Genomic DNA, 23,221 nt, shown 5'->3' on the forward strand with positions numbered 1-23,221 from the left:
TGTACCCTGCACTATTCATAGTACTGTGGTAGTTCAAACCACACTAGAATAGGCAAAATATAGTAACAACCCAAGTGGCCATAAAAAGATGACTAGATTAATAATAGTGGTATATATAAACAACTGAATATTACTTAGCAACAAAAAGAATGAAATAATACCATTTGAAACATGGTTGGATCTAGATAATATTATACTTAGGGAAGTCAGTGAGAGATATACAAATATTGATGTCACTTATATGTGAAATGTAAAAAATAATACCTCTGCATATATTGAGATGATCATGTGCTTTTGACTTTTCTTTTGTTAATGTAGTGTATGACATTGATTGATTTGCTTATGTTGAATCATCCTTGTGCATCTGGGATGAATCCCACCTGGTTGATATGGTTGAATACCACCTGGTTGTTATGATTCTTTTTATATGTTGTTGGATTTGGATGGCTAAAATTTTGGTGAGAAATTTTGCATCTATATTCATAAAAGATATTCTCCTATAGTTTTCTTTTTTGGTGGTATTTTGTCTGGTTTTGGAATTAGGGTGATGGTTTCATAGAATATCTTTGGGAGTGTTCCTTCTTCTTCAACATTTCAAAAGGATTAAGGAGGATGGGTATAAGTTCCTGTTTGTATGTTTGGTAGAATTCCCCTGTGAAGCCATCTGGTCCTGGACTTTTATTTGTAGGGAGTGTTTTTATGACATATTCAATTTCATTCCTAGTGATCGGTCTGTTCAGTTCATCTATTTCTTCTTGATTCAGTTTTGGCAAGCTTTTGTTTGTTTTGTTTGTTCTTTTTCTAATTCATCTATGTGTTGGGTTAAATTGCTGATTTGAGATTTTTCTTCTTTTTTGAGGAAGGCCTGTATTGCTATGAATTTCCCTCTGAGCAGTGATTTTGGCATCACATTGATCTTGAGTGGTTGTTTATTTACCATTTAGTAAATTTTCTCTCATTTATATTTCTGTGGTTGATTTCTAGTTTCATGCCATGGTGGTCAGAGAAGATACTTGAAATAACTTCTATAATCTTAAATTTGTTGAAGTTAGCTTTGTGCCCCAGGATGTGATCAATTCTTGAGAATGTTCCATGTGCACTTGAGAAGAATGTAATATCCTGAAAAATTTGATTAAGTCTAAATTTCCTATTGTGTCCTTTAGGATATCTGTTGCATTATTGTTTATCTCAATAGATGCAGAGAAAGCCTTTAGCAAAGTCCAAAATCCATTCATGGTCAAAACTCTTACCAAAGTGGGTATAGAGGGAGCATACCTTAATATAAATCAAAGCAATTTATGAAAAACCCACAGCAAATATAACACTCAATGGATAAAAACTAAAAAACTTCTCACTAAAATCTGGAACAAGACAAGGATACTTACTTTCACCACTGTTATTCAACATAGTACTGTAAGTCCTAGACACAGCAATCAGACACACAAAAGAAATCTAATTTGGAAGAGAAGAGGTAAAACTGTCACTGTATGCAGAGGACATGATACTATATATAGAAAACCCTATGGACTCAACCCAAAAACTACTCAAACTGATCAACAAATTCAGTGAGGTAGCAGAATATAAGATTACCATTCAGAAATCCATTGCATTTCTGTATACTTACAATGAAATACTGGAAAAGGAATAAAATATACAATACCTTTTAAAATTGCACCTCAAAAAATCAAATACCTGGTAATACACCTGACTAAGGATGTAAAGGACTTATATGCTGAGAACTATAAAATGTTAATCAAGGAAATTAAAGAAGACATAAAGAAATGGAAAGATGTTCCAGGCTCCTGGGTTGGGAAAATTAATACTGTAGAAATGGCCATACTACCCAAGGTAATCTACAGATTCAATGCAATTCCTATCCAATTACCCATGACATTTGGACAAACAATCCAAAAATTTACATGGAACCACAAAATACCCAGAATTGCCAAAGCAATGCTGAGCAACAAAAACCAAGCAGGAGGCATAACTCTTCCAGACTCCAGGCAATATTACAAAGTCACAGTCATCAAAAGAGTGTGGTACTGCTACCAAAACAGACAGACAAACTAATGGAGTAGAATAGAGAACCCATAAATAAACCCAGACACCTTGGTCAATTAATCTTTGACAAAGGAGGCAAGAATATAACATGGGAAAAAATACAGTCTTTTCAGCAAGCAGGTCTTGCTGGGAAACCTGGACAGTGGCATGCAAATCAATGAAACTGAAACACACCCTCACACCATGCACCAAATTAAACTCAAGATGGCTGAAAGACTTAAATATAAAACAAGACACCATCAAACTCCTGGAAGAGAACATAGGCAAAACATTCTCTGACATCAACCTTACCAGTGTTCTCCCAGGTCAGTCTCCCAAAGCAACAGAAATAAAAGCAAAAATAAACCAATGGGACCCAATCAAACTGACAAGCTTTGGTACAGCAAAGGAAACCAAAAAGAAAGCAAAAAGACAACTTGAAGAATGGGAGAAAATACTTTCAAATGATGCAACTGACAAGGGCCTAACCTCTAAAATATATAGACTACTTATACAGCTCAACAGCAAAGAAGCCAACATCCCAAAGGAAAAATGGGCAAAAGACCTAAATAGATATTTCTCCAAGGAAGACATACAGACGGCCAACAAGCACATGAAACAATGCTCAACATCCCTGATTATTAGCGAAATGCAAATCAAAACTACCATGAGATAACACCTCACACCAGTCAGATTGGCCATCATCAATAAGTCCACAAATAACAAATGCTGGAGATGGTGTGGAGAAAAGGGAACCCTCCTGCACTCTTGGTGGGAATGAATCTGGTACAACCACTATGGAGAACAGTATGGAGGTACCTTAGAAATCTATACATAGAACTACCATATGACCCAGCAATCCTACTCTCAGACATATATCCAGACAAAACTTTCCTTTAAAAAACCCATGTACCCTCATATTCATTGCAACTCTGTTCACAATATCCAAGACATGGAAACAACCCAAGTGTTCATCGACAGATTATTGGATTAGGAAGACGTGGTACTTATACACAATGGACTACTACTCAGCCATAAAAAAGAATAAACTAATGCCATTTGCAGCAACATGGATGGAACTAGAGACTCATCCTGAGTGATGTAAGTCAGAAAAAGAAATACAAATAGCATATGATATCATATATCTGGAATCTAATATATGGCGCAAACGAACATTTCCACAGAAAAGAAAATCATGGACTTGGAGAATAGACTTGTGGTTGCCAAGGGGGTGGTGGAGCATGTGGTGTGTATTGGGACCATGGGGTTAATAGATTCGAACTATTGCCTTTGGAATGGATTAGTAATCAGATCCTGCTATGTAGCACTGGGTACTCTGTCTAGTCACTTATGATAGAGCATGATAATGTGTGAAAATAGAATGTGTACATGTATGTGTAACTGAGTCACCATGCTGTACAGTAGAAAAAAATTTTGTTGGGGAAATATCAATTAAAAAAATAAAGAAAAGAGGGGTTCCTGTCATGGCTCAGCAGAAATGAATCTGACTAGGAACTATGAAGTTGTAAGTTCCATCCCTGGCCTCACTGTTCTGGCATTGCTGTGACCTGTGTTGCAGGTCACAGAATTAGCTCATATATGGCATTGCCGTGGCTCTGGCATAGGCTATCAGCAACAGCTCTGATTAGACCCCTAGCCTGGGAATTCCATATGTCTCAGGTGTGTCCCTAAAAAAAAAAGAAAAAAGACAAAAAAGAAAAATGAATGATAGCAAAATAATATCCATGAATCTATGTGCAAAAGAGAATTAGACTTCAGACACACACACAAAATTTAGAATTTCCAAGTTGTAATGGGAGGGGAGAGGGATTAATTGCAAGTATGATATTAATAGACATAAACTGCTATTCATAAAAGTAGTAAGAAACAAGCATTTACTCTGTATCATGGAATTATATTCAAAATCTTGCAATAAACTATATTGGAAAATAATCAGAATAAATAATATATGTAACTTAATCACTGGGCTGTATACTTGAAACTAACTGTTGTAAATCAACTTTATTTGAATTTTTTTAAAAATAAGAAAATGAATCCTCAAAGTATTATCAGTGTATGAGCACTTACAAAGGTATTGAAAAATATTTTTTTCCTTGGGATGCAAACTCAGGATTTACTTCCCTAAAAACTTTCGTATATAACATACAGCAGAGTTAATAATATGAATCATGTTACACACTCCTTCCCTAGTACTAATTTATCTTATAATGGAAGTTTGTACTTTTTGACCACTTTCCTATGTAAATATATTACATTATCATTAACTATATTCCCTACATGGTATACTTCATCCCTGTAACATTTATTTTTTAAATTTTTACCTCTTAATATCTCATATATTTCACTTATCCTTCCCCCACCCAATCTCCAATGTCTCTGGCAACTATCTCTTTGTTCTCTGTATCTATGACTCTGTTTACATTTTGTTATATTTGTTCATTTTTTAAATATTTATTCTTTTTTTTGTTGTTTTTTAGATTCCACATATAGATGAAATCAGGTGGTATTTTCTTCTCAATCTGGCTTATTTTTACCTAGCATAATACCCTCTAAGTCTATCTATGTTGTCACAAATGGCAAGATTTCATACTTTTTTATGGAATGAGTAACATTCCTTTTTACCTCTATACACTACATCTTTATCCATTCATCCATTGATGGGCACTTAGGTTGCTTCCTTGTCTTTGCCATTGTGAATAATGCTGCAATGAACATACATGGATACATTTTTTTTTGCTTTAGTGCTTTTGTTTTCTTTGGAAAAATACACAGAATTGGAATTTCTGGATGATACAACAATTTTATTTTTAAATTCTGGAGGAACTTCCACAACATTTTCCATAGTAGTTGTGTCAATTTACATTCACACCAACAATTCATGAGGGTTCTCTTTTCTTCACATCCATGCCAGTACTTGTTATCCATTGTCTTTTTGATGACAGCCATGCTGACAGGTGTGAAGTGATATCTCATTGTGGTTTTGATTTGCATCTCTGATGATTAGTGATCTTGAACATCTTTTCACGTGCCTGATTGGTCACCTGTATTACTTCCATTGGTAAACTATTCAATTCATCTACCCATTCTTTATAGTGAATTTTTTGTTTGATATTGAGTTGTAGGTTTTCTTTGTATATTTTGGATATTAACCCATTATCAGATTATCACTTATAAATATCTGTCCATCAGCAGCCAGCAATCTCTGCATAAATCATAGTTTGGCAGCCAGTGGGCTGAGGATCAGCCCCATGTACCCGGGCACCACACACCACAGTAGTCTTTTTTTAAAATTAATTTGTAGAATTCTTCACATATTTTATGTGCAAATTTTATAGGTTACATATGTATTGAGACTATTTTATTCTATTCAATCTTTTCATTTTCCTAACAGAGTCTCTTGATGTAGTCAGAATTATTAATTTTTACCTTTATTGTTAATGCTTTTATGTTCTATTTAAGAAGAATTTTCTTACCCCAAACTATGAAAATATTATTCTATATCTTTATATATATATATATATACACACACATATATATGTACATATACACATATATATACACATACATATATATATCCAGATCCAAGCTGTGTCTGTGACCTATACCACAGCTCATAACAGCATCAGATTTTTAACTCACTGAGCAGGGCCAGGGATTGAACCTGCATCCTCATGGATACTAATCAGATTTTTTTCTGCTAAGCCATGATGGGAACTACTATAAATTGTATTGTTGTTCTTTCACGTATAAAGCTATGAACCATCTGGAATTGATTTTTTTCATTTTGTGATCTGTATAGGTAGAGGTAAATTTCATTTTTTTTTCTGTATTGATAGTCCATTGTGCTGGTATTATATAGTGAAAAGACTTCTTTATTCCACTACTCTGCTGTATCACCTTTATTATAAATCAAAAGCTCTTACATATGTGTTAGTTTTGTGCTTTTTATTATGTCCCATTCATCTATTTCTCTATTCTTTTTTTTGTGTGTGCTTTTTTAGGACCATATCTGCAGCATATGAAGTTCCCAGGCTATGGGTCAAATCAGAGCTATAGCTACCAGCCTATACCACAGCCACAGCAATGCAGGATCTGAGGTGCATCTGTGACCTACACAACAGCTCATAGCAACACCAGATACTTAATCCACTGATTGAGGCCAGGGATCAAATTGGCATCCTCATGAATACTAGTTGGGTTCATTTCTGCTGAGCCACAATGGGAACTCCTATTTGTCTATTCTTATATCATGTCTTGTTTTCATAGCTTTAAAAAACTTTTGATATTTTGTAAGCTTTCTCTCCTTGTTCTGTTTTTCTAATGTTGTCAAGATAGCTCTCAGATTACACAGACACACACTGTAATTTTGAATGGATTCCTCAAAAATTATAGACACATAAATTTGGGGTATATGACATCTTTATACTAATGAGTTATTAGGAGTTCCTTTATGGTTCAGTGGGTTAAGGATCTTGTGTTGTCACTGCTGTGATATGGGTTTGATCCTTGGCCCAGGAATTTCTGTATCCCATGGATGTGGCCAAAAAAATAATGTTTTTAAATTCACAAATATATCATTTCACTTATATATGTCTTATTCAAAATTAAAGGAATGATAATTATCCCATTATTTTTAAAAATGGCCTATGTAGAAGTCTTTTGCATATTTTGTTAGATTTGTTTCTAGGTATTTGATAATTTTGATATTATCAGAAGTGGTTCTTTTACAAAAAGATCATTTTTCTAACTTTGCTGCTAGTATATAGAAAACAAATAATGTTGTTGACCATGGATCTAGAAATCTTGACACTCTTGTTTATTAATTATAATAATTTATATAGAATCTTTTAGACTTTGTATATAATCATATGATTGACAAATAATGTTCATATGTTTTCATTTAAAATATTTTACTGGAAGTTGTAATATAAGTCATCTTTGTATATTTGTGACATTAAAGAGGAAGTTTAACCATTCACCATTAAGTATATTTCTGATGATCTGAGTTTCCTAGAAAAACATTCTCTCAGTTTTTGGTTTTCTTAATTTTACTTCACTTCCATTTAAAAAATTTTTTTATTGTTATTTCCCCAACTCAATTTTTTTCCACTGTACAGAATGTGTAACATGTACGACATATTTTTTCTCCCATTGTTGTGCTCTGTTGTAAGTATATAGACATAGTTCTCAGTGTTACACAGCAGGATCTCATTGTTAATCCATTTCAAAAGCAATAGTTTGCATCTGTTAACCCCAAGCACCCAATCCATCCCACTTCCTCCCCTGCCCCCTGGGCAACAACAAGTCTGTTCTCCAAGTCCATGATTTTCTTTTCTGTGGAAAGGTTCACTTGTCCTGTATATTAGATACCAGATACAATGCAAATGACAAGGGATTAATCTCTAAAATATACAAGCAACTTATACAACTCAACAGCAAAAAAACAACTCAGTTGAAAAATGGGCAAAAGACCTGAATAGACATTTTCCGGGGAAGATGTATAGATGACCAACAAGAACATGAAAAAAATGCTCAACATCACTGATTATTAGCGAATCAAAACTACCATGAGATATCACCTCACACCAGTCAGATTGGTCATCATTAATAAGTCCACAAATAACAAGTGCTGGAAGGGGTGTGGAGAAAAGGGAACCCTCCTGCACTGTTGGTGGCAATGTAAGCTGGAAAAACCACTATGGAGAATAGTATGGAAGTACCTTAGAAATCTATACATAGAACTACCATATGATCCAGCAATCCCACTCTTCAGCATGTATCAGGACAAAACTTTCCTTAAAAAAGACACTCATTTTGAAAAATAATTTCCCTGGATATATATTTATGGGTTGGAAAATATTTTCTTTTCAGTTATTTTCACTTGAAAATATAATTTCATTTAATTCTGAATTCTACTTGTTTTTTGTTTTTTTTGAAAATTTAACTATTAGTCTTTCACAAGTAATGTCCTTTTCATTCTCTTCCCCAACTCTGGTTAGTTTAATGATTTTATCCTTATAGTTTAGCACTCATAATTTTATGCAATTAAGTTTAGACTTCTTTTTATTTGTCCTGTTTGAAATTCATAGTACTTTTTGATCTCTTAATTAATGTCTTCAGTTTTTTTTTTCCCACTGTGCAGCAAGGGGGTCAGGTTATCCTTATACGTATACATTACAATTACATTTTACCCCACCCTTTCTTCTGTTGCAACATGAGTATCTAGACAAAGTTCTCAATGCTATTCAGCAGGATCTCCTTGTAAGTCTATTCTAAGTTGTGTCTGATAAGCCCAAGCTCCCCATCCCTCCCACTCCCTCCCCCTCCCATCAGGCAGCCACAAGTCTCTTCTCCAAGTCCATGATTTTCTTTTCTAAGGAGATGTTCATTTGTGCTGGATAATAGATTCCAGTTATAAATGATATCATATGGTATGTCTGTCTTTCTGGCTCATTTCACTCAGTATGAGATGCTCTAGCTCCATCCATGTTGCTGCAAATGGTATTATGTCATTCTTTTTAATGGCTGAGTAGTATTCCATTGTGTATATATACTACCTCTTCCCAATCCAATCATCTGTCATTGGACATTTGGGTTGTTTCCATGCCCTGGCTATTGTGAATAGTGCTGCAATGAACATGCGAGTGCATGTGTCTCTTTTAAGTAGAGTTTTGTCCAGATATATGCCCAAGAGTGGGATTGCGGGGTCATATGGAAGTTCTATGGATAGATTTCTAAGGTATCTCCAAACTGTTCTCCATAGTGGTTTTTCCAGCTTACATTGCCACCAACAGTGCAGGAGGGTTCCCTTTTCTCCACAGCCCCTCCAGCACTTGTTATTTGTGGATTTATTAATGATGGCCATTCTGACTGGTGTGAGGTGGTATCTTGTGGTAGTTTTGATTTGCATTTCTCTTATAACCAGCGATGTTGAGCATTTTTTCATGTGTTTGTTGGCCATCTGTATATCTTCTTTGGAGAAATGTCTATTCAGGTCTTTTGCCCATTTTTCCATTGATTGATTGGCTTTTTTGCTGTTGGGTTGTATAAGTTGTTTATATATTCTAGAGATTAAACCCTTGTTGGTTGCATCATTTGAAACTGTTTTCTCCCATTCTGTAAGTTGTCTTTTTGTTTTCTTTTGGGTTTCCTTTGCTGTGCCAAAGCTTTTCAGTTTGATGAGGTCCCATGGGTTCATTTTTGCTCTAATTTCTATTGCTTTGGGAGACTGACCTGAGAAAATATTCATGATGTTGATGTCAGAGAGTGTTTTGCCTATGTTTTCTTCTAGGAGTTTGATGGTTCCCTGTCTTATATTTAAGTCTTTCAGCCATTTGGAGTTTATTTGTGTGCATGGTGTGAGGGTGTGTTCTAGTTTCATTGCTTTGCATGCAGCTGTCCAGGTTTCCCAGCAATGCTTGCTGAATAGACTTTCTTTTTCCCATTTGATGTTCTTGCCTCCCTTGTCAAAGATTAATTGACCATAGGTGTCAGGGTTTATTTCCGGGTTCTCTCTCCTGTTCCATTTGTCTGTCTGTCTGTTTTGATACCAGTACCACACTGTTTTGATGACTGTGGCTTTGTAGTATTTCTTGAAGTCTGGGAGAGTTATGCCTCCTGCTTGGTTTTTGTTTCTCAGGATTGCTTTGGAGATTCTGGGTCTTTTGTGGTTCCATATAAATGTTTGGATTGTTTGTTCTAGTTCTGTGAAAATGTCATGGGTAATTTGATAGGGATTGCATTGAATCTGTAGATTGCTTTGGGGAGTATGGCCATTTTTACAATATTGATTTTCCCAATCCAGGAACATGGAATATCTTTCCAGTTCTTTACATCTTCTTTGATTTCTTTGATTAAAGTTTTATAGTTCTCGGCATATAGGTCCTTTACCTCCTTGGTCAGGTGTATTCCGAGGTATTTGATTTTGTGAGGTGCAATTTTTAAAGGTATCGCATTTTTGTATTCCTTTTCTAATGTTTCATTGGTGGTATACAGAAATGCCACTGACTTCTGAATGTTAATCTTATATCCTGCTACTTTGCTGAATTTATGAATCAGTTCTAGTAGTTTTGGGGTTGAGTCCTTAGGGTTTTCTATGTATAGTATCATGTCGTCTGCATAGAGTGACAGTTTGATCTCTTCTCTTCCTATATGGATGCCTTTTATTTCTTTTGTTTGTCTAATTGCTGTGGCTAGGACTTCCAACACTATGTTGAAGAGCAGTGGTGAGAGTGGGCATCCCTGTCTTGTTCCAGATTGGAGTGAGAAGGCTTTCAGTTTTTTTCCATTGAGGATTATATTTGCTGTGGGTTTATCATAAATGGCTTTGATTATATTCAGGAATGTTCCCTCTATACCCACTTTGGCGAGGGTCTTGATCATGAATGGATGTTGGACTTTGTCAGATGCTTTTTCTGCATCTATTGAGATGATGATATGATTTTTTACTTTTTTTTTGTTAATGTGGTGTATGATGATGATTGATTTGTGTAAGTTGAACCATCCTTGTGAACCTGGGATGAACCCAACCTGGTCATGGTGTATAATTTTTTTGGTATGTTGTTGGATTCGGTTGGCTAAGATTTTGTTGAGAATTTTTGCATCTATATTCATCAATGATATTGGGCGATAGTTTTCTTTTTTGGTGGTATCTCTGTCTGGTTTTGGAATGAGGGTGATGGTGGCATCATAGAATGTCTTTGGGAGTATTCCTTCTTCTTCAACCTTTTGAAAGAGTTTACGGAGGATGGCCACCAGTTCCTCTTTATATGTTTGATACAATTCACCTGTGAAACCATCTGGTCCTGGACTTTTATTTGTAGGGAGTGATTTTATGACCTCTTCAATTTCATTTCTAGTGATCGGTCTGTTCAGTTGGTCTATTTCTACTTGATTTAGTTTTGGCAGGCTGTAAGATTCTAGAAAATTGTCCATTTCTTCCAGATTGTCAAACTTGTTGCCATATAGTTGTTCATAGTATTCTCTTATGTCTTATGTTTTTTTGTGTTTCTGCTGTATCCGTTGTGATTTCTCCTTTTTCATTTCTAATTTTGGTTATTTGGGTTCTTTCTCTCCTCTTTTGAGTGAGTCTGGCCAGGGGTTTGTCAATTTTGTTCACCTTTTCAAAGAACCAGCTCTTGGTTTTATTAATTTTCTCTATTGTTTTTTGAGTCTCTATTTTATTGATTTCTTCTTTGATCTTTATAATTTCCTTCCTTCCTCTGAATTTAGGCCTTTTTAGTTCTTCTTTTTCTAATTGATTTAGGTGGAGGGTTAAGTTGTCCATTTGGGATCTTTCTTCTTTTTTGAGAAAGGCCTGTATTGCTATAAATTTCCCTCTGAGCACTGCTTTCGCAGCATCCCATAGGTTTTGAGCGGTTGTGCCTTCATTATCGTTTGTCTTGTGGTAGATTTTAATTTCCTTCTTGATTTCCTCATTGACCCATTGGTTTTTTAGTAGCATGTTGTTGAGTCTCCATGTAGTAGGTTTTTTCTCATTTGTTTCCCAATGGTTGATTTCCAGTTTCATGGCATTGTGGTCAGAGAAGATACTTGAGATAATTTCTATGCTCCTAAATTTGTTGAGATTAGCTTTGTGTCCCATTATGTGGTCGATTCTTGAGAATGTTCCATGAGCATTTGAGAAGAATGTGTATTCTGCTTTTTTTGGATGTAGTGTCCTGAAGATATCAATGAAGTCTAAGTTTTCTATTGTTTCCTTTAGGATCTCTGTTGCTTTATTGGTTTTCTGTCTAGAGGATCTGTCCATTGATGTGAGGGGGGTATTAAGGTCTCCTACTATGATTGTATTCTCATCAATATCTCCCTTTATGTCTGTTAGTATTTGTTGTATGTATCCGGGTGCTCCTGTATTTGGGGCATATGTGTTGATGATAGTAACATCCTCTCCTTGGATGGATCCCTTAATCATTAAGTAGTGTCCTTCTTTGTCTTTCTTTATGTCTTTTGTTTTAAAGTCTATTTTGTCTGATATGGGTGTTGCGACTCCTGCTTTTCTGTTATGTCTATTGGCGTGAAATATTTTTTTCCCCACCCTTTCACTTTCAACCTATATGTATCTTTTGTCCTAAGGTGAGTTTCTTGTAGGCAGCATATTGAAGGTTTTTGCCTTTTTATCCACTCAGCCACTCTGTGTCTTTTGATTGGGGCATTCAGTCCATTGCCATTTAAGGTGATAATTGATAGATGATTATTTATTGCCATTGACCCTCGTGTTCCAGTTGATTCTATGGTTCTCCATTCTTCCTTTCTTTTTTTTTTTTTTTGGTTGGATGGTCTCCTGTTATTATCTGCTTGAGTGTATTTTTTTTTTCATTTTTTGCAAATGCAATATTTGCTTTTGGCTTGTGGTTGCCCTGTTTTTTAAGTATGCTAACCCCTTCCCATAATTGTGTGTTTTAGCCTGATGGTCCTGTAAGTTCAAACGCTTCATTACTATATTAAAATTAAGAAGAGAAACATACAAACAAACAAAAAGGGTTATTTACTTCCTAACATCCCTTGCCCACATTTTATGGTTTTGATGACTCTTTTTTATTTTTTTCTATTTAATTTTATTTTGTTCGAGGCCTGTTCATGATTAAATCTGTATGCTGACTTATTTGAATGACTGCTCTCTGATTGGGGGTTCCTTAGTCCTAGTTGTTCCTCTTCTTCTTCTTCTTCTTTTTTTTTCTTTTCTTTTTTCTTCCCTTTCCTTCCTTTCTTTTTGGTTTAGAGAAGCCCTTTCAATATTTCCTTGAACCTGGGTTTTGTGTTGCAGTATTCTTTAAGTTTTTGTTTGTTGGAATAAATTTTTATTTCCCCTTCTATTTTAAATGATATTCTTGCTGGATAGAGTATTCTAGGTTGCCTATTTTTTCCTTTTAGCACTTTAAATATCTCTTGCCATTCCCTCCTGGCCTGTAGTGTTTCTGTAGAGAAATCAGCTGATAATCTTATGGGGGTTCCCTTTTAGGTAACATTCAGCTTTTCTCTTGCTGCCTTTAGGATCCTCTCTTTATCACTAACTTTTGCCATTTTTATTATGATGTGTCTTGGTGTGGGTCTGTTTGGGTTCAGTTTGTTTGGGGCCCTCTGTGCTTCTTGTACCTTGAACCCAGCATCCTTTAGATTTGGGAAGTTTCCAGCGATAATTTCTTCAAATATATTTTCCATCCCCTTATCTTTTCCTACTCCTTCTGGAATTCCTATTATGTGTAGATTGGCCTGCTTTATATTATCCCATAGGTCTCTTATATTGCTTTCCAGTTTTTTGATTCGGTTTTCTGTCTGTTGACCGGATTGAGTGATTTCCATTATTCTACCTTCCATATCACTGATTCGTTCTTCTGCATTATTCATTCTGGTTTTTACTGCCCTTAGTTCAGTTTGCATCTTTGCAAATGAATGTTCTAGTTTTTCTTGGCTCCTCCTTATATTTTCTAGTTCCTTTCTGAGGGTATCTGCATTACTGTTCATATCTTCTCTTAATTCCTTCAGTCTTTTCACTATTTCTCTTTTGAACTCCAGGTCTGTCTGACTGCAGAGATCTGTTTCATTGTTGACTGTTTTAGGTGAGTTCTCCTGTTGGTTTGACTGGGGGTGGTTTCTCAGCTTCTTCATCTTGCTTGTTGTTTTCTTTCTCCTGAGGGAGTTGTACTCTCCATGGCCAGGCAGTGTTTGCCTTGTCACTGCCGTGGAATAGTTCCTGAGGGCTGGCGTTGTTGGTCAATCTTTTTTGAGGCAGTGTGGCTTTTCTGGAGTGTTGATGGGGCTAACAGTGTTTCTTTGAAGCAAAGGAGGACTTCCTGAGGGCAGACAGGACTGGGAGGTCCACACCACGATTGTAGCAGATTTCACGTGGTCATGCAGAGCTTGCTCTCTCTGGTGTTTTGAGACTGTGGGGTTCTTGCAGGGGACTGGCGGTGTTGGGCAGCTGTTCCTCAGGAGTGCAGCACCCCCTGAGGGCTGGAGCAGCTATCTGGGTTACTGAGAACCTAAGAGGCTCTTCCCTAAGGCAGCCCAACTCAGAAGGATGGCCTGAGAATGTAGGCGGATCTTTTCACAGTCTGGCCAAGCTTGTCGCAGCTTTTCTGGGCTGCAGGGGGTCCTGCCTGGAGCTGGCAGTCCTATGCAGCTGATCCACTAGGTCTCGGCACCCCCTGGGGGCTTGGGTGGGTAGCAGGGCAGCTGGAAATCCAAGAGGCTCCTCCCCAGGGCAGCCCGACTCAGAAAAACCGTCCGAGAATTAGGCAGATCTATTCACTGCCTGGCTAGGCTTGTTCTAGCTTTTCTGGGCTGCAGGCCTTTTCTTGGGGGCTGGTGGTGTTTGGTGCTACTCTGCGGAAGTGTAGCCCCTCCAAAGAGCAAGCAAGTGTGTGCAGGGACAGCCCCTGCAGTGGTAGGCTTCAGGCAATTGTTGAGGCCTGCCCTCTTGGATGGCAGGCAGCCCCAGGTCCGGTGAGAGCGCAGGGGGTGGTGGGGATGGGGGGAGGGGATGCACTTGGAAGCACAGCTTTCAGCTAGCTAGCGGGCCTGCAAGCTTGCTGTGGCGTTGGGGGTTTTCTATGGGGACCCACCCCTTCTTCTCTCCCTTCCCCAGCTCGGGCGCAGACCAGGCTCTTCTCCCAGGTTCCCTCTGATGCGGCTTTCCACTTCCCTGCCCCTAGAGTATTGCTCCCTTCCTCTGCGACATCTTTGTTTTCTAGTCTCCCAGGCAGTCTCCACCCGGTCAAATGGTTTCTAGACCTCCCAAGCAGTTTCCGCTCTGCTCCGCCCCACCCCCCCAGCCTGGGGACTAACCTCTGGAGCCGAGGTCTCGGTGCCCAGCCCCCACCCAGGTGTCTCAATTTTTGGTGACTGTGTCCATAGTTCAGATGGTCCGTTGGGTTCTTGATCAGCTTTTCCATACTCCAACTTACTGCTACACTCTTCTCTGCATCTGGAGATTCCTCCAGTTCGTTTGATCTTTGCCCCGTGTAGGTGACTTTCCAGGGTGCGGGATCCCTTTCTTCTCCACAGTTCCCTTTCGGGAGCGCCCGTCCTGCTCGGATTCACCTTCTTTCACTCTCCTCTTTTCTCCTGTTCTGCCTCGTAATGTCTTGAACTTCTTGCCATTATTGGAGTTTAGGTTCTTCTGCCAGCAATTGGTTGCTGTTCTGTGGGAGTCATTTATTCTGTAGATGTGCTTTTTTTTGTTGTGTTTGTGGGAGAGGGCGAGTGTGTCCCCCTACTCCTCTGCCATCTTGTCCTCTTTCTCTGTCTTCAGTTTTGAAACATTCTATTTTAACTATTGCTTCTGAATTTTTTGTCCTTTCTTTTTGGATTCCAATTGTCTGTATTTTAGGCTATATTTCTCTTTTTTTTTCTTTTCTCTCTTTTAGTTTCTTTTCATCTTCCTTTCTTTTTTTCTCTATGTCTGGTAATTCCCACAGATCTATTTTACTACCTGATTCTGCTAATTTCTATTTATGTATTTTCATTCCCTTGGGTGTTTTGTTATTTTAATTATATAAATAAGTATTTGGAAAGTTGTTTATAAATGTTATATACATTCATAGATTCAGAAACTTATGTTTCCATCTCCTAGCTATCTTGGGGACACCAGCAATCATGTATTAACTGAAAATTCTCCACTATTGCCACCATTCAAACAGCAGTAATTACTACAAGGACCTGTTTGCTTAGAGTTTACACATGCTTAATGGCTGCCTTTAGAGCATCCAGTCTAAAGCCAGGAAAATCCACTAGTCCTCTCCTCATCTCAGTGGCACTTGGACTCCAATCTTTATTCTATTATCATATATAGTTTTTATAAATTCATAATCAGCCTCCATGCCATTCATCAGAACATTCTATATGGAGAAAATATTCATGAAGTTTAAGGACCTAAACTAAAGGGCCTCATTGATATTCCTTCTCCTTTGATCCAGTAATTTTTTTAAATTAAAATAGTAAAATAGCAAAAAATAATTTCCCTATGACAATGCATATATTGATTTTTTTCTTTCTAGTTTCCCCCAGTGGAATGATTGATTTGAATAAATTAAAGTTCAATCTATTCACATTTTATAGTATGTCTGGAAACTTGAATTTCTACAACTTACAATAACCTGAACTAGAAATTTATAATATCTCATTAAAAATTAGTTTTCTGTCATTACAGATTTTATAATGTGGTTTAAATACAGAACTGATATATTAAATCATATGAAATGTTTTTGGAACAAAGTGTTAAATGTTACAGAATAATAGAGGAAAATAAGGGATTTGGGTGAATATGACTACTGCTTTCATAACTATTATTTGAATTTCATAATAATCCTGGATTATAGGAGAACATTCATAGACATAAATATATGCCCAGAAGTTATAAGTAGTTTAACTAAAGTCACTGATTTAATTAAAGTCACAGGGCTAATATGAATTAGTACAAATTATAACTCAAGCTTATTTCTGCTTTTAACATTTTATTGTCTCTTCTGACTCTGAAGATAATTACTAAGTATGATAAATATGTTTCACATAAAATGCTCTTTCTTCCATTGAAACCATGACCATGTATCTTAGTACAGGAGATGAAAATTTGTTAAAATGTTATTAATAAATATTGAACTTGAGGCATAATCAGTTGAAATATTAGTCTAATTTAGTGAATGGGGCCAGAAAAAGTAAGGCGTAGCATCAATTCATGGCTTTAACATTTGTTATCTACATGACCTTGGAAAAGTTACTTTTCCATGTAACTTTCCAAGTAACAACACTCCAAAATTGCATTTCCACCCACCTCAACAGGTGGCTCTATGAATAAGTGGAATTGTATAAGATAAGACATGAAAATTACTCCTGTATAATGATGAATTTGGCTGGCATTTATTCCTAGTTCCTGGGAGGTAGCATCTAAATCCTTGAAGTTTCTCTAGTGATAGGAATATCTTTGTTGTTCTTGGTAGGCCCTGGTAGTTTACGCTAGATACTTTTAGAGAATGAGTACCAAAAAGACCATTCATGTGATTAAAGGGCTGCAACTTTGAGCCACATGATTTTAGCTTGACTTCCAGCAAGGAAAGAGGGGCTGGAAATTGAATTTGATGTCATGGCCCATGATTCTATCAATAATGGTGATGAAATGAAACCCCAATAAAAACTGTGAACTCTGAGGCTCAGGTGATCTTCTCTGTGGTTTGAATTGTATTGTATAGTGCTTTTTGGTGTATTGTCACAGATTGATGTGCTTGGAGGGTGATGTGGTCTGACTCCAAGGAGAGAGGACAATGGAAACTTGATTAGGCCTTCTAGAACTCACCCTCTGAGTCTCTCTTTTTGGCTGGTTCTGATTTATATCTTTTTATTATAATAAAAATATAGTTAAACAGTGCTCTTCTGAGTTCTGTGAGTTGTTTTAACAAATTACTAAGTCTGGGCAGTAGTGAACCACCCCCCGCCCCAATTTAGCCTTCTGCTCAGACTTCTGAGGATCTCTGTATCTGTGTGAGGACCTCTGAACTTGTGCTGGTATCTCAAGCAAGGATAGTCTTGTGGAGCACTGTCCTCTGAAACTGTGAAGTTTGGCCTAACTCTGAGTAGTTTGTGTCAGAAATCATCACTGTCACCTAGCATAATGTTCAACAAATAAAAAGTGTTAATGAACAGGTATCATCATTAGTAATCAAAAATATGATTCTTAAAAAAAGAAAAAATGATTCAATATTCTTAATATGGTAGGAACAGAGAATCTGTCATTTCAGTTTAGAAATGCATACAAATTAGTAAACAAATAATGAATTTGCTGAAAATAATTTTTGTACACTTGTTCTCTTAGGTGATTTGATTGACTAAAGTTTGAAAACTGCTCTTCTATGATGTCATATTGTATTGATAAAAGCAATTCTTCCTGGATTACCTTCTTATAATCTATAATTTAAAAGTGTCTATTTAAATCACTTCAAGTTCTCAACATTCACTGAAAGACTTCTCTGTGTCAAGAGTAATGTTTAGACAGAGATATAAATTCAGATAAGATTTCCTTACTTCAATGCTCATTATCTAGTATATTAACATATTATATCTAGCATATTAATTACTAGTCAGATTGTATGCTAACTATGTTTTAGTATAGTATAGTATAGTATAGATATAGTATATATAGTATATATAGTATAGATAGTAAAATGCTATGGGAATATAGGGAAGGAAAATATTAATGTCAAATATTAAACTTTCTTAACATAGAATTTCATTCTTGACATAGTAAAAATGTTATAAGGGAAATTTCTTTATAAATTTTTGTTGAGAATTTCTTCTCTTTATTATTGTGTCATATGCATGTTCATCACAGATTCTCAGTCTGTGACACTCAGGTCATCTTAGAACTTTTTTTTTCCTTCTATTTATTTTATGCATCTTTGAAAAATCTTTGTGAAAAAGTCCTTATCATTCCAAGTTATATTTCACAAGTATTATTTCACTCTAAAATGTTAGGGGAAAGGGATATGAAAATAAGACAATAGATAATGTCTGTCTTCCATGATTTGAGTCTGAAATAGTTTCTCATTGATGAAGATAAAATTCAACATGTATAACCTTGACTATTATATTTCGAGTTACTTGTCTTTGTTTATAGCAGACAGGTTTAAGATGCGATATGTAAAACTTAAAGGAATGGTGAACAAAAGCAGCAGTGTTTCTGACATGATTATGTTCTTGCAAATGGAAAAGGAAAGCAACAAAGCTAGGAAAATGCCTTTCATTGCACATCTTGAAAATGTACTTCACAATTATCATCAATTCTGTGAAAATGTTGGCAATTCATTCCCTGGAAGTATGAGAATTGGTGGTATACAACATAATACATATCCAGCCTTGTCTTTCAAGGAACATTATTTGTGTTTCTACTATCTAGTCCTATTTTTCCCAGAACGAAAGAGGTGTTTGCACAAATGTTTATCTCTGCTTCTGCTACATTCATTTTTTGTCTAGGTTTCCCTTTGTGTTTTGGTCTGCCCGATGACTATATGTCCATGTTTCAAGACCTAGGTGATGCCGAACTCTATTATGAAGTTTTTCTTTTCACTTCGTAGAATTAACTCTATAACAGATAGATTATTAATGGCTCCCAATGGTACTCACCTCTTGGTATTCTTACTTTGTATAAAGCCATATCCTTGAATTTTCATAGTGACTTGCTTCTAACTAAGAGAATATGGCAAAAATGTTGGGGCGTCATTCTGAGATTCAGTTATATAAAGACTTGTTATATAACCCCCTTATTATGGTTAATTTTTATTCCACTCTTAGAAGTTTCTCCACTAGGTCTGCCCTGGGGTAGAGCCCTGAAAAGTCTATATCAAAATTCATGTATGTTTGGCTATTTCAGCTTCTCCAGAATTTACTTTCACTAAGCCTTTAATGGAGTAGGCAGACTGCTCCAATTTCTGTTGTTGTTTTCAAATTATTCTGTGTTGCTTTTCAGAGCAGTTTTGGGGTTCTCTTGTTCTCAGATTCATCAGACATCCATCTGCTTCCTCTGCTTCCTCCTGTAAGACCAGCATCAAGAATTATGGCTATAAGTGGTTTGTTATCATCTGCTTGTGTATTGACAAGAGACACTTTGTTACTTAATTTTCTTACAACTATTGCCCAGAAGTTTTTGGTTTTGCTTATCTAGTTTCTTGAGACTCCCAGAAAATTAAAAAAAATATGATACTTCCACTGCTACCAGAAATCCAGAATACTGCACTGGCTTTACCTTTTTGTATAGCATGTTGTTTAGTGTTCATGTGTTCATTATTTTTATACTTCTGTTTCTGTGGTTGATTTTTAATTTTCATACCATGGTGGTCAGAAAACACACTTGAAATAATTTCTATTCTAAATTTTTTGAGAATTGGTTTGTGACCTAGTATGTTACCCAACCTAGAGAACATTATATGCAAGTCTGAAAAAAAATATTGTGTTTGTTTTTTTTGACATTTATTTATTTATTTTTTTGGATGTACTATTCTATAGATACCAATATGTCTAACTGATCTAGGACCTCCATTGCCTTACTGATTTTCTGTCTGGATAATCTGTCCATTAATGCCTGTGGGGTGTTAAAGTCTTCTACTGTTATTGTGTTCCTATTAATTTCTCCTGCTATTTCTTTTAGAATTTTAAAAAAATATATTTAGATGCTCCTATATTGAGTGTGTATATATATATATAGAGAGAGAGTGTATATATATATATATATATATATATATATATATATATATATATAAACAAGGGTAACATCATCTTCTAATATTGATCATTTTATCACTATATAATGTCCTTCTTCACATGTCTTTTTGGGCTTTATTTTAAAGTTTATTTTGTCTGATATGGGTATTGCTACCCCCAATTTCCTGTCACTTCTGTTTTTAGGAAATGTCTTTTTCCATCCCCTCAATTTTAGTCTGTGTGTCTTTTGCCATGTAGTGAGTCTCATTTAGGAAATATATTGTAGGTTCTTATTTTTAGAAGAAAATCAACAACTCTATGTATTTTGATTGGAGCATTTAGTTCATGACATTTAAAGTAATTATGGGTAGGTATGCACTTAGTGCCATTTTAAACCTTGTTTCCCAGTTGTTTATGTAGTTTTCTTTGTTTATTTCTTCTTTTTATTTTACCATTTGTGGTTTGATGATTTTCTTTTGTAGTATGATTGAGGTCCTTTCTTTTTGTTTACATGAATCTATTGTATATTTTTCATTTGAGGTTACCATGATTACTATTGCCCAAAAGTTTTTGGTTTTGCTTATTTAGTTGCTTGGAAATCCCAGAAGATTAAAAAAAATTATGATACTTCCACTGCTAGTAGCAATCCAGAATACTCCACTGGGTTTATCTTTTTGTATGGACCAGGGGACTAAATTTTATTCCAGGGGACTAAACTCTTACTCTCAGTCCATGAGCTTCTGAAGATACTGCTTCCACTTAAGGTCTGAGCATATGTGTCAAGTTCAGACAATTAAAAAATCACACTTTCTAGTAGTGTTCACTTCAATGAAAAAGAGGTTATACAAAAATTTCTATGACTTTCCTTTGAACAATTGAGAAACACATATATTTTTGACAAAATTGTAACTGGTTGGCAAACAAGTGGATTCTAAGAATGATATCAACCAAGAATAGTTGAAAACAAAGCAACAAAAAGGAATCAAATCCTGCCAATGTCATTGAAACCTTTTGACCAGGCCGTCCTGAAGAAATTATACTCCATAGATTTTTCAGCTATCTGAGTCAATAGTTTCTAAAAGTACATTTATTTGCAAAATATTATCATTTAAAGAACTGTCAAGAAAAGCCAATGCAGAGGTAGAAATGAGTTGACTCAAAAATGACTGGCAGCATTTGATTCAAGGAAAGAAGTAAGCAGAGACTTTCACATTGAATGGGACATGATACATAATAGTGTATAATAATATGTAATAAATCAATATATTTCCAAATTTAGGACTCTATTAAGAGTTTAAGGGGTATTATTATTAGTAATTATACCAGAAAAACAGACATAAAATTGGACTGTATCATGCAAACAGAGACTGTTGTTGCTCTAGCCATGAGAATAAAATGCAGGCAGAGACATGAAGGCAAAAATGAATCTTTAGAACTCAAGACACAGGGGATAGTGGAGTCCAATCAACATCATGGTTAACATAATTTCCAATAAGCAAGTTTATAAGCAGATGACAAAATCCCTTGGATTCCAGATTATATAGTTCTAATTCTCATAGGCATTACTCTTTCTAGGAGGTGAATGACAGACTGGAAGGAGAAATTATTTGGACAGAGGACATAATCTTCTTTCTTGATTAGGCCTTAATTAGAAAAAATAAAGAAATCAAATTTACCTTCTGGGTATCAATTAGGTTGTTAGAGCCAGAGGGAAGCTCTCTAATGATGCTTCCAGTTCCCAGGAGGGATGTCCTGTTGATGGCCCAGAAGTAATATGTGCTAATGGAAAGATTCTTCATGCTGCTACTAACCAGCCACATTACCTTGAGCAAGTCATGTGATCTCTTTCTGTTTCATCTAATGGTAACAATAATACTCATTGAGTACTTGCAATGATACAGGATTTGGGTTATCCTCACAACTTGGTTGAATTCACTTAATCATGGCAACAACCCTTTATGGTTTCTTTTTACTTTTTTTCCAGGAATAAGAAAGGCTTAGATAAATAAATGAGAAGAGCAAAAAAGAAGAAAGAAAAGAAAGGAAAAAGGAAAAAGAGAAAGAAATAAGAAAAGAAAGAAAGAAGAAAAAAATGCAAGAAAGAAAAGAAAGAAAGAAAGAAAGAAAAAGAAAGAAAGAAAGAAAGAAAGAAAGAAAGAAAGAAAGAAAAGAAAGAAAGAAAACACACTGACGTTCCTGTTGTGGTGCAGGGGAAATGAAGCTGTCTAGGGACCATGAGGTTATGGGTTTGATCCCAGGCCTCGCTCAGTGGGTTAAGGATCTAGTGTTTCCATGAGCTGTGGTGTAGGCCACAAACATGACTCATATCCTGCATTGCTAGCAGGCTAGCAGCTGTAGCTCCAATTCGACCCCTAGCCTGGGAAACTCATATGTCATGGGTGGGGCCCTAAAAAAGCAAAAAATGGAAAAGAAATAAAATAGCCTTGTTCAACACACAAATTATAAGGGAAAGAAACAGAATTAAGAGTCTATATCTCCCCTGAGTCTATTCTCCTATCCCTGTTGTCACGTGACTTCTTAGCATAACCCACTTGGTTGTGCTTTTATGAAGCTCAGTGAAATAATATATGATCAATTAGGTGTTTCAAGCCTAGGTTACTTATCCTAGCTCAAAATTCTGAAGATTATTCTGTTTAGATCCCAAGCTCTAGCAGGAGGCTTCCTCACTACCACTTTCCTACTTGTCATAGGGGCCCCCTCTTTTGGTTTATGGGTGTATTGGAGTATTGTATTTGGATGTATTTTAGGAACAATGTGAAGTCATCAGTCCCGGTGGTCAGACAAACCCCTTCTTACACCTAAATAATACATTTACTGTGGTCCTTGGCTGGATTCATTCACCAATTTTGTTTCAAGCTAAGTCCCTCCTTCCTCTTCAAATTCCCAGGGCCCCATCTGATCACCAAAGAACTCATTCCTCTCTCTGGTTCCCTTG

The sequence above is a fragment of the Phacochoerus africanus genome, chromosome 6 (assembly GCF_016906955.1).
Source record: "Phacochoerus africanus isolate WHEZ1 chromosome 6, ROS_Pafr_v1, whole genome shotgun sequence".
Lineage (NCBI taxonomy): Eukaryota > Metazoa > Chordata > Mammalia > Artiodactyla > Suidae > Phacochoerus > Phacochoerus africanus.